Raw genomic sequence first — 17945 nt, 5'->3', positions numbered from 1 at the left:
TTATGGAAGGTCTCTCTCTCTTTTGGACACAATAGCAACATTGACTCTCAACAGTTCCAGTAAGAAGGCTACTTTGCCCACATGCATGTTGTTTACTCTGACTGAATGGCTGCTGTTTCTCCATGAATGTCGTTCCGTGAAATGTAAAATGACATGTATAGCTTGTGAGAAGTAAGGCTATGACATGACCGTAATCATTCAAAGTCGATAACTCATGAAAAGGGATGGGAATGTTTAAGGGCTCTGACAATGCAGAGCGGATGGAATGTATTGTCTATGTCTGGAGGTTCTGTTTGAACATATGATAAAGCCTAACAAATCTTTAGACATTCAGGATGACATTCAATTTTGTGTATATATATATATATATATATATATATATATATATATATATATATATATATATATATATATATATATATATATATATATATATATATATATATATATAAATAAACACAACACTATTTTTGTATTTCTCAATCAAGAGCCATAATAATAGTTTTATTAGCATCACATTAAATTCAAACAAATAGGCTAAGTGTTGTCGGATCATTTTTCTTTCCCTTTGTTAAGTTCCACTATTTATACCAGACCCTCATTTGTAGGATTCATTATTGAACATCTTTGTTTGGTTAAGAACACTAATTTATTACATTCTGTTAAAGAAATGAATTAGAACAGATATAGGAACCTTTTATTGATACCCAAAAAACAATCAAACAGTGGACACACACACACACACGCACACACACACACTACCCTACCCAAACCCTACACTACATTGCACTACATCTGTATAATAGTTGTGGGAGACTCAAGAGAACAAACCCCATTGCCTTTGCAAGTACTGTCTGCCATCCTTCCAGTCCAGTCCTGTATTTCTGCTGTGGTGAATTCCTTCCCCCTGCTCTTTTTTCTGCTGCTTCACATCTGTGAAAGCTCAAGCCACAAAAGGAGAGGAGGAGGCAGATGTTAGTATGTGGAGGGCCTGGAGGGGAGCTAGCACTCTGAGGAGAAAGGGGGCACAGGGTTTTACACATGGAGTCAGGGACAGACAGGGTGGGGTAGTGTTATTGTTGGGGTGGAGACGGGAGGTGAGAGGGGCAGAGGGGAGAGGTAGGCTAGCTTGAGGGAAGGAAAGGATTGGAAGGGAGGACCATGGAGCTGGGGAGAAATTGGTGGCAGAAACCTTCGGGGAGGGACAGTAACACACACACACATGCACGCACACAGAGATTAACTTTTAGCAGAGACAATATATGTTTGACTATTTATGGGGCCCAATGGTTTTTGTTAGCTGAATCAGACAGATTTTGTTCCATGTTCCCTTGGGACTACTGTTTTAAATGGAATGTCTGACTCACTGAAACGTAGACCACATTTATGATTGTCATTTTTTAAGGCAATTAGAATAGACACAGACATTTATACAGGCATGTGAAATTGGTCTTTTACACTTTCTTACCATCCCTGTTGGTGCAGATACAGCATAACCATGTTGGCACAACAGTCGACCTGCACTACACAGTGAGAATGAATAGGCCTATTTTTATTTACCTTCCGCAAGTTTTTGGATGAGCTGTCATTGCCATTGCTGTGAGAGCGGAAGTTGCTTTCAGATTGGTGTACACGTGTTACACAAGCACATCTGGAGTGCATTACCGCCTAGGGGTCCAGGATTGAAAGAGACTCCACAGACTGTTATGTAATTATGTCAAGGGTGTTCTTCTCCTTCTATCTCCATGCCATTAACGGACACATCTGACCCAGGTTTTATTGACTCTATGACATTGGCTGTCCTCCCTTGAACTACCAGTGTCTATAGTACCGGTATGTCTATTTCTATCTAGGAAGGAAGGAAGGAAGGAAGGAAGGAAGGAAGGAAGGAAGGAAGGAAGGAAGGAAGGAAGGAAGGAAAGGAAGGAAGGAAGGAAGGATTTTTAAGTGCCAAGAAAAATCAAAATTTTAAAGACAAATATTATTTGTAGCTCTATATGCTTTCATTCAGACTATTGATTGACCTTTCAACTGCAAGCTACTCAACCATCATAATCTCTTTCTCTGTATCTTTCTTTTTCCCCAATGTCAACACTACTCCTAATCTTAATAGAGGAAACTGCAACGTTCCAAAGACATTCAGCTGTGAAAACATAATTCCACAAATGTAATGTGTTGAAGGGAGGATAACTGATAAATTACATATCAAACCATGTTTTAAACTACCTCAATATTATTTTTGTTTCATTGACTATACGGATTTATTCCAGGCCTACAAGAATAAATAATACAAAAACACCAGATGTACAATAAATTATTTATATTTGGGGATGGTGAGATTGCAAATGAAAATCTTCTGCATGAGCCTCTTTAGTCATATCCTTGACCTTTATACAGTTTGTTCTGAAACACCTAGGCCTAAACCACTAACCCCTAGTTGACCTCTCATTTTCTCATCTCATAAGAACCTCCATAACCCTCTCTATACTCGTTCCTTGTCTCTGCTCAACTGAATTGCCCACCAATAACCAGAAGGTAGAGACTGCATCCCAAATGTAGTGCACTATATATGGAATAGGGTGCCATTTGGGACATAGTCAGTGTTCCACCAGTCAGAACTAATTCCTTTTTATGAGGTGGCAAACATTATTTGATCTTATGTCTGTGTGTTTGTTCTTTGGAGTGTCTACTGAAACATGGACATCAATGCAGTAGTTCATATGGTTGTGGCATTCAACAAACTTGAGAAAGATTTTTGCTGAGATACAAAGATTTGTTTCGTTTTCATATCTCGGACAATGAATGTATGTTTACCTACGAGTAGCCTTCTCTTGTCCAATATCCCCTGATATCCCAAAGTAATAACCTGTTGCTCAATGGGTTACAGTTTGAAATGACCCCCCTGTCAATCATAAAATGATGTGCATGCAAAGAGCAAACAACAGGCTGCAGAAGAACTCACCACTTCAATGGTCCATGTTACAAAGTGGCTCAGTGACTCAAGTTTGCATTTAAATGTGAGAAATAAAACAACAGTTAGCATGTTCTTCACAAAGAGGGCAAATGATGCTACTGAGCCAGAGGTCTGTGTCAAGGGAGAAGCTCCAGGTGGTATCCGTTTTTAAGTCCCTTGACATCATACTTGATTCCAACCTCTCTTTCAAAAAGAAGGTGAAAGGGCCTCCCGATTGGCGTAGCGGTCTAAGGTACTGCATCGCAGTGCTGGAGGCGCCACTACAGATCTGGGTTCCATCCTGAGTTGTGACGTTGCCAACCGGGAGACCCATGAGGCGGCGCACAATTGACCCAGCGTCATCCGGGTTAGGGGAGAGCTTGGCTGACAGGGATGTCCTTGTCCCACTCTAGCAACTCTTTGTGGTGGCCGGGTGCATGCATGCTGACTTTGATCAACAGCTGTACAGTACGGTGTCTCCCTCGACACATTGGTGCGGCTGGCTTCCGGGTTAAGCGAGCAGTGTGTCAAGAAGCAGTGCGGCCTGGCGGGGTTGTGTTTCGGATGGACGCATGGCTCTGGGACAATGGGACACGACTGTAACTACCAATTGGGAAGAAAAAGGTGGTAAAAGTACCCCCAGAAACAAAAGCAGGTGAAGAAGGTAACTAAAATATCCAAATTGAACCAAGCTAATTTCCGATACATATGAAATTGTTTGACTACAGAGGCAGCAAAACTGTACTTAAATGCTATGATACCCTTACTTAAAATACTGCTTGACTAGACTGCCATGAGAAGTGAATGAATAATTCCCGTAATTAAGGAAAAACACATTTAGTCAGACTGCTTTCACTGTGGGAGCTTCCCGTGTCTGGAAAACACTGCCATTAGACACACATAACTGCACCACCTATCGCACACTCACAAAAAAAACATAAAGACATGGCTAAAGGACAGTCAGACTTAGCTACAGTTGAAGTCGGAAGTTTACATACACCGTAGCCAAATACATTTGAACTCAGTTTTCACAATTCCTGAAATGTAATCCTCGTAAAAAATTCCCTGTCCTAGGTCAGTTAGGATCACCACTTTATTTTAAGAATGCGTAATGTCAGAATAACAGTTAAGAGAATTATTTATTTCAGCTTTTATTTCTTTCACCACATCCCCAGTGGGTCAGACGTTTCGGGTGGCCTTCCACAAGCTTCCCACAATAAGTTGGGTGAATTTTGGCCAATTCCTCCTGACAGAGCTGGTGTAACTGAGTCAGGTTGGTAGGCCTCCTTGCTCGAACACACTTTTTCAGTTCTGCCCCACTAATGTTCTATAGGTTTGTGGTCAGGGCTTTGTGATGGCCATTCCAATATCTTGACTTTGTTGTCCTTAAGCCATTTTGCCACAACTTTGGAAGTATGCTTGGGGTCATTGTCCATTTGGAAGACCCATTTGCACCCAAGCTTTAACTTCCTGACTGATGTCTTGAAATGTTGCTTCAATATATACATATGCCATCTATTTTGTGAAGTGCACCTGTCCCTACGGCAGGCAAAACACCCCCACAACATGATGCTGCCACCCCCATGCTTCACGGTTGGGATGGTGTTCTTCGGCTTGCAAACCCCCCCTTGTTTTATCAGACTAGAGGACATTTCTCCAGAAAGTACGATCTTTGTCCCCATGTGCAGTTGCAAACCGTAGTCTGGCTTTTTTATGGCGGTTTTAGAGCAGTGGCTTCTTCCTTGCTGAGCGGCCTTTCAGGTTATGTTGATATACTGTTTTACTGTGGATATAGATACTTCTGTACCGGAATCATCCAGCATCATCACAAGGTCCTTTGCTGTTGTTCTGGGATTGTTTTGCACTTTTCGCACCAAAGTACTTTCACCTCTAGGAGCCAGAAGGCGTCTCCTTCCTGAGTGGTATGATAGCTGCGTGGTCCCTTGGTGTTTAGACTTGCGTACCATCGGGCGTTTGAAAATTGCTCCCAAGGATGAACCAGACTTGTGGAGGTCTACGATATTTTTTCTGAGGTATTGGCTAATTTCTTTTGATTTTCCCATGATTTTCCCAAGCAAATATGCACTGAGTTTTAAGGTCGGCCTTGAAATACATCCACAGGTACACATCCAATTGACTCAAATTATGTTAATTAGCCTATCAGAAGCTTCTAAAGCTATGAGATCATTTTCTGGAATTGTATAAGCTGTTTAAAGGCACTGTCAACTTAGTGTATGTAAACTTATGACCCATTGGAATTGTGTTACAGTGAATTATAAGTGAAATAATCTGTCTGTATGTAATGCCCTGACCATAGAGAGCCTTTTATTCTCTATGTTGGTTAGGTCGGGGTGTGACTAGGATGGGTTATCTAGGTTGTTGTATGACTATGTTGGCCTGGTAAGGTTCCGAATCAGAGGCAGCTGTTTATCGTTGTCTCTGATTGGGGATCATATTTAGGCAGCCATTTCCCCCACTGTGTTTTGTGGGATCTTGTTTTTGTGTAGTTGCCTTGGAGCACTGCATTTGCTACACGTTTCATTTTCTGTTTATTGTTTTGTGAGTTTCCTTTATTAAACATGTGGAACCAAAATCACGCTGCACGTTGGTCTGAGTATATTTCCAGTTCGTACGACGATCGTGACACTGTAAACAATTGTTGGAAAAATCAATTGTGTCATGCACAAAGTAAATGTCCTAACCGACTTGCCAAAACTATAGTTTGTCAACAGGAAATTTGTGGAGTGGTTGACAAATGAGTTTTAATGACTCCAACCTAAGTGTATGTAAACTTCCGACTTCAACTGTAGGTAGTTGGATGGTCTATTTACAGATGGGCTCTGTACAGCTGCAGCGGTCGGTAAGCTGCTTTGGCAGCTGATGCTTAATGTTAGTGAGGGAGATATAAGTCTCCAACTTCAGTGATTTTTGCAAATCGTTCCATTCATTGGCAGCAGAGAACTGGAAGGAAAGGCCAAAAGAGGTGTTGGTTTTGGGGAGGACCATTGAAAGAAACCTGCTGGAGTGCGTGCTATGGGTGGGTGTTACTATGGTGACCAGTGAGCTTAGATAAGGCGGAGCTTTACTAAGCAAAGACTTATAGATGACCTGGAGCCAGTGGGTTTGGTGACGAATATGTAGCGAGGACCAGCCAACGAAAGCATACAGGTCGCAGTTGTGGCTAGTATATAGGGCTTTAGTGAGGCACTGTGAGCGAGTTCATTAGAAAGTGCATTGATGATGTCGTTCCCATAGCAACGATTAAAACATTCCCAAACCAGAAACCGTGGATTGATGGCAGCATTCGTGTGAAACTAATAGCGAAACTAAACCACTGCTTTTAACCAGGAAAAGGTGACCGGAAACATCACCGAATACAAACAGTGTAGCTATTCCCACCGCAAGGCAATCAAACAAGCTAAGCGTCAGTATAAAGACAAAGTAGAGTCACAATTCAACGGCTCAGACACAAGAGGTATGTGGCAGGGTCTACAGTCAATCACGGATTACAAAAAGAAAACCAGCCCCGTCACGGACCAGGATGTCTTGCTCCCAGGCAGACTTATAACTTTTTTGCTCGCTTTGAGGACAATACAGTGCCACTGACACGGCCCGCAACCAAAACCTGTGGACTCTCCTTCACTGCAGCCGACGCGAGGAAAACATTAAAACGTGTTAACCCTCGCAAGGCTGCAGGCCCAGACTGCATCCCCTGCCGCATCCTCAGAGCATGCGCAGACCAGCTGGCTGGTGTGTTTACGGACATATTCAATCAATCCCTATCCCAGTCTGCTGTTCCCACATGCTTCAAGAGGGCCACCATTGTCCCTGTTCCCAAGAAAGCTAAGGTAACTGAGCTAAACGACTACCGCCCAGTAGCACTCACTTCCGTCATCATGAAGTGCTTTGAGAGACTAGTCAAGGACCATATCACCTCCACCCTACCTGACACCCTAGACCCACTCCAATTTGCTTACCGCCCAAATAGGTCCACAGACGATGCAATCTCAACCACACTGCACACTGCCCTAACCCATATGGACAAGAGGAATACCTATGTGAGAATGCTGTTCATCGACTACAGCACAGCATTTAACACCATAGTACCCTCCAAACTCGTCATCAAGCTCGAGACCCTGGGTCTCGACCCCGCCCAGCGCAACTGGGTACTGGACTCCCTGACGGGCCGCCCCCCAGGTGGTGAGGGTAGGTAACAACATCTCCACCCCGCTGATCCTCAACACTGGAGCCCCACAAGGGTACGTTCTGAGCCCTCTCCTGTACTCCCTGTTCACCCATGACTGCGATGGGTGAACAGGCCATGCACGCCTCCAACTCAATCATCAAGTTTGCGGACGACACTACAGTGGTATGCTTGATTACCAACAGCGACGAGACGGCCTACAGGGAGGAGGTGAAGGCCCTCGTAGTGTGGTGTCAGGAAAATAACCTCACACTCAACATCAACAAAACAAATGAGATGATTGTGGACTTCAGGAAACAGCAGAGGGAGCACCCCCCTATCCACATCGATGGGACAGTAGTGGAGAGGGTAGTAAGTTTTAAATTCCTCGGCGTACACATCACGGACACCACCCGATGTCACAGGAAGGCCATAAAGATCATCAAGGACAACAACCACCCAAGCCACTGCCTGTTCACCCCGCTATCATCCAGAAGGCGAGGTCAGTACAGGTGCATCAAAGCTGGGACCGAGAGACTGAAAAACAGCTTCTATCTCAAGGCCATCAGACTGTTAAACAGCCACCACTAACATTGTGTGGCTGCTGCCCACACTGACTCAACTCCAGCCACTTTAATAATGGGAATTGATGGAAATTGATGTAAAATATATCACTAGCCACTTTAAACAATGCTACTTATTATAAGGTTTACATACCCTACATTACTCATCTCATATGTATATGTATATACTGTACCCTATATCATCTACTGCATCTTTATGTAATACATGTATCACTAGCCACTTTAAACTATGCCACTTTGTTTACATACCCTACATTACTCATCTCATATGTATATACTGTACTCGATACCATCTACTGCATCTTGTCTATGCCATTCTGTACCATCACTCATTCATATATCTTTATGTACATATTCTTTATCCCTTTACACTTGTGTGTTTAAGGTAGTAGTTTTTGAATTGTTAGGTTAGATTACTCGTTGGTTATTACTGCATTGTCGGAACTAGAAGCACAAGCATTTCGCTACACTCGCATTAACATCTGCTAACCATGTGTATGTGACAAATACATTTGATTTGATTTGATTTTAGACTGCATCTAATTTGCTGAGTAGAGTGTTGGAGGCTATTTTGTAAATGACATTGCCGAAGTCAAGGATATGTTTTGCAGCATGAGTGATGGATGCTTTGTTGCAAAATAGGAAGCCAATTCTACATTTCATTTTGGATTGGAGATGCTTAATACGAGTCTGGAAGGAGAGTGTACAGTCTAGCCAGACACCTAGGTATTTAGGTGTCCACATATTCTAAGTCAGAACCTTCCAGAATAGTGATGCTAGTCGGGCGGGCGGATGTGGGCAGCGATCGGTTGAAGAGCATGCGTTTAGTTTTACTAGCATTTAAGAGCAGTTTGAGGTCACAGAAGGAGTGTTGTATGGCATTGAAGCTTGTTTGGAGGTTTGTTAACACAGTGTCCAAATGTAACGGATGTGAAATGACTAGCTAGTTAGCAGTGGTGCGCGCTAACAGCGTTTCAATCGGTGACGTCACTTGCTCTGAGACCTTGAAGCCGCGGCTTTTGTGGAGCGATGGGTAACGATGCTTCGAGGGTGACTGTTGACATGTGAAGAGCGTCCCAGGTTCGCGCCCGGGTCGGGGCGAGGCGACGGACTAAAGTCTATACTGTTACATTGATGCTGTTGACCCGGATCACTGGTTCAATCGGTGACCTTGAAGTAGTGGTGCCCTTGCTCTGCAAGGGCCGCGGCTTTTGTGGAGCGATGGGTAACGATGCTTCGTGGGTGACTGTTGTTGATGTGTGCAGAGTGTCCCTGGTTTGAGCCCGGGTAGGGGCGAGGGGACGGACTAAAGTTATACTGTTACATTGATGCTGTTGACCCGGATCACTGATTGCTGCGGAAAAGGAGGAGGTCAAAAGGGGGTGAGTGTAACGGATGTGAAATGGCTAGCTAGTTAGTGGTGGTGCGCGCTAATAGCATTTCAATCGGTGACGTCACTTGCTCTGAGACCTTGAAGTAGTGGTTCCCCTTGCTCTGCAAGGGCCACGGCTTTTGTGAAGTGATGGGTAACGATGCTTCGTGGGTGTCAGTTGTTGTTGTGTGCAGAGTGTCCCTGGTTCGAGCCTGGGTATGGGCGACGGAACGGACTAAAGTTATACTGTTACAAAAAGAAGGACTAGATGTATACAGAATGATGTCGTCTGCGTAGAGGTGGATAAGAGAATCACCCGCAGCAAGAGCGACATCATTGATACATACAGAGAAAAGAGTCAGCCCGAGAATTGAACCCTGTGGTTCAATTCTGAACTCTATCTGAGAAATAAACTCTATCTGAGAAGTAAACTCTATCTGAGAAGTAAACTCTATCTGAAAAGTAGTCAGTTAACCAGGCGAGGCAGTTATTAGAGAAACCAAGGCTGTTCAGTCTGCCGATAAGAATACGGTGATTGACAGAGTCGAAAGCCTTCGCCAGGTCGATGAAGACAGCTGCACAGTACTGTCTTTTATCAATGGCGGTTATGATATCGTTTAGGACCTTGAGCGTGGCTGAGGTGCACCCGTGACCAGCTCGGAAACCGGAAAAGGTACATAGCGGAGAAGGTACGGTGGGATTCGAAATGGTCGGTAATCTGTTTGTTAACTTGGCTTTCGAAAGACTTTAGAAAGGCAGGGCAGGATTGATATAGGTCTGTAATAGTTTGGGTCTAGAGTGTCTCACCCTTTGAAGGGGGGGGGGGGTGTTTTGACCCTCACCCAACAGGGCAAAGTCATGACACTGGTTATCCATATTGCCTCAAATAGAAGTGCTTCCATATGTTTCCTCCCTCTCATTTAGGCTAGTTTGTATCTTGGTTACGATTACAGTGTCGTCGACCCTTTCCTCCGGGCTCTGGTTCTAATCCACACAAATAAAGAGGACAGACACACTCGACTTGGCCCCACATCCTCTGAATCCAGGGTGGACCTGTTCCAAGACAAGCTCAGCATTTGTAGAATTACTGTATGCTGGTTAAGTTTTTTCATTTCCCTCTCTCTCCCTCGGTCTCTCTCTCTCTCTCTCTCATTGTAGCTTCATCAACCATTTGGGTGGGCGGGCGGGCGTGCAGGCGGGCAGGCGGGCAGGCAGGCAGGCAGGCAGGCAGGCAGACAGGCAGGCAGGCAGGCAGGCGATCTTCAAACAGACAGAGACTCAAACGAGACAAAACCAAACAGGCGCTCCGTTGCCCATGTACCAGAGTCTTATACAAATGCAATGTTGGGACTTTGTCTGAGGACAATATGTAAATATCAATGGAGAATTCAATGGAGAATTCTTCCTGAATTCATACGGTATACATGGAAAATGCCACCAATTCTACAGAAAAAAAAGGTAGTAAGACAACTTGTATGGTGGCCAAGTTCAAAGTGACCTGCTTTCGAGATTGATGTGGGAGTCTTATTTAGTTAGACATTCAGTAGTCTTGTATCTCTAATCATTTGATAACTTGATACAACCTCTTGTCTTATCATTCTTCTTAGTTATAGAGAAGTCGTAGCATAATACACGGGAGTATGAAAACTTTTCGTGAGCAGCTGAAAAGGTCAGGGAATCCATTGTAGATTTACCAGCAGTGTGTACTCTTCGAAGATGTCATACCATTTAGGCTCTGTGTTGGCTTGTCATAACAGCCTTACTGTTATGGTTACAAAACTATAGGGCTCCTCCCATTCTAGTCTTTGGAGTTTAAAGGGGCACTATGTGGTTCAAACAATAACAAAATGGTGCACCCTGACACTGTTTATGTACAGTTGAAGTCAGAAGTTTACATACACCTTAGCCAAATACATTTAAACTCAGATTTTCACAATTTTTGACATTTAATCCAAGTAAAAATTCCCTGTTTTAGGTCAGTTAAGATCATCACGTTATTTTAAGAATGTGAAATGTCAGAATAATAGCAGAGAGAATAATTTATTTCAGCTTTTATTTCTTTCATCACATTCACTGTGGGTCTGAAGTTTACATACACTCAATTAGTACTTGGTAGCATTGCCTTTAAATTGTTTAACTTGGTTCAAACTTTTCGGGTAGCCTTCCACAAGCTTCCCACAATAAGTTGGGTGAATTTTGTCCCATTCCTCCTGACAGAGCTGGTGTAACTGAGTCAAGTTTGTTGGCCTCCTTGCTCACACACACTTTTTCAGTTCTTTTTCAGTTCAGTTCATTTTCTATAGGATTGAGATCAGGGCTTTGTGATGGCCACTCCAATACCTTGACTTTGTTGTTCTTAAGCCATTTTTCCACAACTTTGGAAGTATGCTTGGAGTCATTGTCCATTTGGAAGACCCATTTGCGACCAAGCTTTAACTTCCATACTGATGTCTTGAGATGTTGCTAAAATATAACCTAAGTGTATGTAAACTTCCGACTTCAACTGTAAATCGCTGAGGGATGGGGCTGGAGAAATGTAACCACTATAAAATTCATAGACAAAGCTATGGATGCAAGGACTGACAATCCATGAGATCAAAATTATGGTTTTAACCATGTTCTGAGGCATATTCAGTATTTCTTTACAATTACGTTGTTTACAAACATTGGAGAAGAACAAGCATATATTTGGGGTTTTGGTGGGGTAAGACACATTTGAGCTAAGCTCATAAGATATTTATAAGTTATATTCTTCAAGAAGCAATGGGTATATATCATTAATCTAAAGGTCAAAAAATCTATGTAACAACTGCAGAATGCCCTTTTTTAAGGTAAGCCAATCATTGTTTTAGGTCTGTTATTGTTTCCTTGGCTGTACATTACAAGGCAGAGGATTTATTCTATTGCCACCTGGTGGTAAAAATTTGACCCCACACTAAAACGGTTTAAAATTAAGTTTTTCCTGTGTTTCGTATCACAATTAACACTGTAAAAGTGTGAAAAAAATTGATTAGTGTTATTTCCTGATAGTTACTGGTTGAAAAAACAATCTGCACAGGACCTTCTAATCAGCAGGTTTGCATGGGTGGGAGTTTTAGCTTTCCATGGTGATATTACTATGCAGTAAATTGGTTAGTAGACCACTAACAAACAGAGTTCTGAACATCTCTGCCAATAATAGCTAGTTTTGAGTTTTCTCCTCCTTACTCAGACCACTACCAGACAATCCAAGCAAAATGCTTGTCAGGAAATGCAGCTCTGACTCGGGTTCTACTGTGGTGAAGTGGTTCCACAGCCTTTCCTCTACTCGGAGCCAGGTTTTCCTGTGTCTAGCCTTCTCAATGTCAAGGCTGTGCTCACTGAGCCTGTACTTTGTTCTTGTAACCATGGTTAAATAACGTTTGATTTGGATTTGATTTGAATAGTTTGCCAAGGTATACTGTCGATTTAGGGCCAGATAGCATTACATTTTGCTTTGTGCTTCTGTTTGTGTTTCACCATAGGTAATGTAGTTTATTTTTGTCTGTGTTGTAATTTGGTTTATTCTGATTGATTTGATGTTTGGGTCCTGAGGGTTCAGTGTGTTAGTAGAAAAGGTTTGTGAACTCAGCCCCAGGACCAGCTAGACGAGGGGACTTTTCTTTGCTTCGTAATGATATGAGAGGGGATATTTTAGATGTTTCAAAACTGCATTGCTCTTTTTTGACTTTTTATTATTAGTGGATATTGGCCTAATTCTGCCTTGAATGCATTTTTTTGTAGTTTTCCTCTGGGCATGTAAGAGAATCTTACAGAACTCTGTAAAGTTTCAATGGGCGTGTTTATCCCATTGGTCGAAATCTTGTTTTGCAAGTGGACCCAACACCTCGCTGCCATAAAGTTCAATTGGTTCAATGACATATTCAATTAGCTTTAGACACATTTTAATAGGTATTTAAAATGTGGGATTAGGTATTTCAATTTGAATTAGTTTTTTAATGGTGTAGAATGCCCTGCATGCTTTTCTCTCAGTTCATTCACTGACCCTCCCACCCCAAGCTCAAATGCATTTTTCTTGTCATCATAGCAGGTAAAAACGGCACCGGAACAGAAGACAAGACGTTTTACGTGCCCCCAACCGATTGTGTTTTTGTTGTTGTTTATCTGCGTTGTTTGTAACTTATTTTATTACTATTTTTGTACATAATGTTGCCGCTACCGTCTCTTATGACCAAAAATAACTTCTAGACATCAGGACTGCAATTATTCTCCAAAAGACTAGCAGCATCGTTTTTCTTCTTTCATGACTCTGACGAGCCCGAGGCGCAGGATATACGGCTCCCTCGGGAACAGGCCCTGACCCCAGTGATCTGTGGAAGAGGAGGCGGAGAAAGAGAGGCCGGAGGGCGGGCTGCCTTCTGAGGAGAGGAGACGATTGAATGAACCCCCACTACCCTCAATTCTGCTAGTAAACATGCAATCTTTGGACAATAGAATGGACGAGTTATTGGGAAGACGAAACTCGCAACAGGACATTAGAAACTGAAACATCTGAAACATGCTTCTGAAACATGCTAAACAGAGCCGTGGCTGAACGACAACAATATCAACACACAGCTGGCTGGTTATACGATGTACAGGCAGGATAGAACAGCGGCGTCTGGTAAGACAAGGGGCGGCGGTTTATGTGTTTTTGTAAACAACAGCTGGTGCACGATATCTAAGGAAGTCTCAAGCTTTGCACGTGTCAGAGTCGTGTGTATAGGTGGCAGGGAAGTCAGGCGCAGGAGAGTCAAACGGAGTGTAAATGCAGTCTTTTAATATAAGTCCTCTTAACATGCTCCAAACACTAAATACGTACATACATAAACGGACATGGGTACGAGGACCCGTCGCGCACCTATACAACATAAAACAACACTTGACATAAAACAATCTCTGACAAAGACATGAGGGGAAACAGAGGGTTAAATACACAACATGTAATGAATGGGATTGAAAACAGGTGTGTGGGAAGACAAGACAAAACCAATGGAAAATTAAAAATGGATCAATGATGGCTAGAAGACCGGTGTCGTTGACCGCCGAGCACCGCCCGAAAAAGGACTTCTGCAGAAGTCGTGACAGCGATAAGCTGCAGACCACATTACCTACCAAGAGAGTTTTCATCCATATTCTTTGCAGCTGTTCATATACCACCACAGTCAGAGGCTGGCACTAAGATAGCATTGAATGAGCTGTATTCCTCCATAAGAAAACGCACTCCCAGAGGCGGTGCTCCTAGTAGCCAGGGACTTTAATGCAGGGAAACTTAAATCAGTTTTACCTAATTTCTAACAACATGTTAAATGTGCAACCAGAGGGAAAATAACTCTGAACCACCTATACTCCACACACAGAGATGCATACAAAGCTCTCCTGATTCCTGATTACAAGCAAAAATTAAAGCAGGAAGCACCAGTGACTAGATCAATAAAAAGGTGTTCAGATAAAGCAGATGCTAAGCTACAGGACTGTTTTTCTAGCAAAGACTGGAATATGTTCCAGGATTCCTCCAAAGGCATGGAGGAGTATACCACATCTGTCATTGGCTTCATCAACAAGTGCATCGATGACATCGTCCCCACAGTGACCGTACGTACGTACATACCCCAACCAGAAACCATGGATACAGGCAGCATCTGCACTGAGCTAAAGGCTAGAGATGCCACTTTAAAGGAGCGGGTCTCTAACCCGGAAGCTTATAGGAAATCCCGTTATCCCCCCCCGACGAACCATCAAACAGGCAAAGCATCAATACAAGACTAAGATTGAGTCTTACTACACCGGCTCTGATGCTAGTCGGCTGTGGCAGGGCCTACAAACCATTACAGACTACAAAGAGAAGCACAGCTGAGATTTGCCCAGTGACACGAGTCTACCGGACGACCTAAACTACTTCTACACTCGCTTCGAGGCAAATAACACTGAAACATGCATGAGAGCACCAGCTGTACCGGAAGACTGTATGATCGCGCTCTCCACAGCCGATGTGATTAAGACCTTTAGACAGGTCAACATTCACAAGGCCTCAGGGCCAAACAGATTACCAGGACGTGTACTGCGAGCATGCGCTGAACAAATAGCAAGTGTCTTCATTGACATATTCAACCTCTCTCTGTCTGAGTCTGTAATACCAACACGTTTTAAGCAGACCACCATAGTGCTTGTGCCCAAGAACACTACAGTAACCTGCCTAAATGACTACTGACCCGTAGGACTCACGTCTGTAGCCATGAAGTGCTTTGAAAAGCTGGTCATGGCTCACATCAACACCATCATCCCTAAAAACCCAAGACCCACTCCAATATGTATACCGCCCCAACAGATCCACAGATGATGCATTCTCTATTGCACTCCACACTGCCCTTTCCCACCTGGACAAAAGGAACACCTATGTGAGAATGCTATTCATTGACTACAGCTCAGCGTTCAACACCATAGTGCCATCAAAGCTCGTCAATAAGCTAAGGACCCTTGGACTAAACACCTCCCTCTGCAACTGGATCCTGGACTTCCTGACGTGCCGCCCCCAGGTAGTAAGGGTAGGTAACAACACATCCGCCACACTGATCCTCAACACAGGGGCCCCTCAGGGGTGCGTGCTCAAGGCATTACAGAGGGTAGTGCGAGCGGCCCAGTACATCACTGGGGCCAAGCTTCCTGCCATCCCGGACCGCTATACCAGGCGGTGTCAGAGGAAGGTCCTAAAAATTGTCAAAGACATGTGTCATGTCTTTGGCTATGTCAGAATAAGTGATATGACATGCTATTCTATAAAATCCTTTCTCTGTAATTAATATTACCTGATTGAGCTAATCATGTAAATGTAATGAACTAGAAAGTCAGGGCACCACGAAATAATATTTATAGAGCAGTTATCTTCTGAATAAACTCTTAAAGACCTAGTAATATTTTACATCAATAGCAGTCAATATTAATCGTCACCGTATTTCAGTCTCATCTGAAAGTTGTAAATTCTTGGTTATCTTCACGAACCCTGACTAACAAGTTGATTCAGCAATACAAAATTGGGTTTAATTATTAATTTACTAAATACCTAACTAATCACACAGAATTACATATACACAGAATGAATCATACATTGATTACACATTATGTCATAAAGGAAAACATCCCTGGCGGACGGAACAGATATTGTGGGATCCTGTGTTTTACATTATAGCCATTACCATATATATGATTAAATATTATCTGATGTTGGTTGTGTGAGGTAACTGCATTTGTGCACTGGAGCATCATTATGAGATTAAACAACTGCTTGCTACTTGTCTGTTTGTGTGTGTGACAAGAACTGAGTAACATGGTGTGACCTGCATGTTGCAAAACTGTAGATAACAGCCCAGCAGATGCTTTGTCCTTGTGTTTGTATGTAACAATATTGAGCACATGGTGTGACTTGCTGTATCTTACAAAGTTGTGGTTAAGCAGGCATAGGGAGGGGTGGTCCTTACGAGGTTTGGAAAAATACTGAACAACACAATAGCAGGAACTGAGCAACTGTTATAACTAGGGGGTGATACCAGAACAGTAGGAATCTATACATCGACGGAGGGAGGACTCCAAGAAGCGCCAAGAGGCGGGGACCCGCCTGAGCGCCTGCAATAGGCTGAGCAAGTCTAAACCATGCCCAGCCTCTACTGTGATAGGCCAACAGACGGGTTGGAACTATGTCCATCACAGTATAAGAACACTGTTTACATACATCCTGTCAGTTCTCTGTTCTGCCCTGAGTGGTATTACAGTGAGCCCGTATATACGAAAGTTGTATTTGCCATTTATTACTTAGCTAATAAAAAATACATAGTATACAATCAGTGACTGACTCATTGTTATATTTATCCTGATACTAGATTCAAATTTACGTAACTCTAACAATTGGTGACCCCGACGTGATAGAAGGACTACGCTGGAGATTGTCCGGCCGATTGGCCATTGCTGTCATCGGACGGTGTTTCTCACAAAAAGACCTGTCTACTAAAAAGGTAAACGGATACCTATTGTAATAACTGAAATTCTGCATATTGGCTTTATCCAAATTCATTTTGTGAGAACACCTGTTTGATGTAAGTTACTAAATTTTAACTAAATTTAAACGTGATATTGGAATATAGTTGAGAAAGTAACATCTCCATTGGCAACTGCAATTTTATTATTGATCAACAATACTTAATGATGCATTGTGTATGGGATGTACTAGTATGCCTGGCTAGTGGGTGGTAACAGAGGACACTTACTACATGTACAGTGCCTTGCGAAAGTATTCGGCCCCCTTGAACTTTGCGACCTTTTGCCACATTTCAGGCTTCAAACATAAAGATATAAAACTGTATTTTTTTGTGAAGAATCAACAACAAGTGGGACACAATCATGAAGTGGAACGACATTTATTGGATATTTCAAACTTTTTTAACAAATCAAAAACTGAAAAATTGGGCGTGCAAAATCTAGGGTCATTTGTAAAACTGATATTAAGGTAATTTAATACAAAAAGGCAGTGAAATTTACATTATAGTGTCATTATATTTTCTCTGATGAATGTGGTGTGAAAATTAGCTAGGATAAGTTTTAATGATGGTAGACTCGTGTTAAGTATTTGGGACATATTTTGAGCCAACAGGGCAGGGAAGAAATTGAGATATTTGTGTTTGGTTTTAACACCTGTGTACAGGAGTGCCAGTGTACCTGTGTAATGAGGGAGGGTGTCCGTATGGGGATTACATGATAACCAATTTGGGACAGTTCTGGGATTGGAGAAGAGGGTATCCTTATAGCATAGGGGATCCCACAAACGTGGATAGGTTTTCCATGATA

This window comes from Oncorhynchus tshawytscha, linkage group LG09 (genome assembly GCF_018296145.1).
Source record: "Oncorhynchus tshawytscha isolate Ot180627B linkage group LG09, Otsh_v2.0, whole genome shotgun sequence".
Lineage (NCBI taxonomy): Eukaryota > Metazoa > Chordata > Actinopteri > Salmoniformes > Salmonidae > Oncorhynchus > Oncorhynchus tshawytscha.
The sequence above is the reverse complement of the archived record's forward strand: the minus strand, read 5'-3'. Positions refer to the sequence as shown.